The sequence below is a fragment of the Asparagus officinalis genome, chromosome 8, assembly GCF_001876935.1.
Source record: "Asparagus officinalis chromosome 8, Aspof.V1, whole genome shotgun sequence".
NCBI classification, from domain to species: Eukaryota; Viridiplantae; Streptophyta; class Magnoliopsida; order Asparagales; family Asparagaceae; genus Asparagus; species Asparagus officinalis.
Window position 1 is genome coordinate 70,733,724 of NC_033801.1, and position 601 is coordinate 70,734,324.

The following is a 601-nucleotide window of genomic DNA, read 5'->3' on the forward strand; positions in this document are numbered from 1 at the left end:
GGTATTTCTCCTAGTTTTAATGTTGCAGATTTGTTTGAGTATTACCCACCAGAAACAGCTGTTCATGCAGGTGTAAGCTCGGGGTCGAGCTCTTTTCAAGCAGGGGGGACTGATGTAGAACATACAGCAGACATGTTTATGTCAAAGTGGGACAATCGCAAACCCAAATGCGGGCCTGGTCGAAGAAAATAACATGTTTCGAAGAAACGGCCGTAACTTTCAAACCGTACGTCGGAATTGGACGAATTATATATAAAAATCGACTATCTCGACGAGATGGAGCCATCCAAACCTACCCCTACGGGTTCGGTTTGCATTCTCAGATTCTCCAAATTCCTTACGGTTTGAGAGATAATTACAATTTTGTCCGTTTTTACTATTTTTAGTAATAATTTAGGAGTCTATTTTGTTTAGGAAACAAATCCGATTTGATCTCAGATTTGACCGGTGGACTTTCCTATTCATAAGGAGTCTTTTTAGGAGTTTTAATGTTTTAGAAATTCTTTACCATTTTTGGTAAGTTGAGAGTCCTTGTAGGAATTAGAGTCCTTGTAGGAGTCTTGTTTCTTTTTCTATTTAAGAAGAGTCTTGTAAGCCCTAG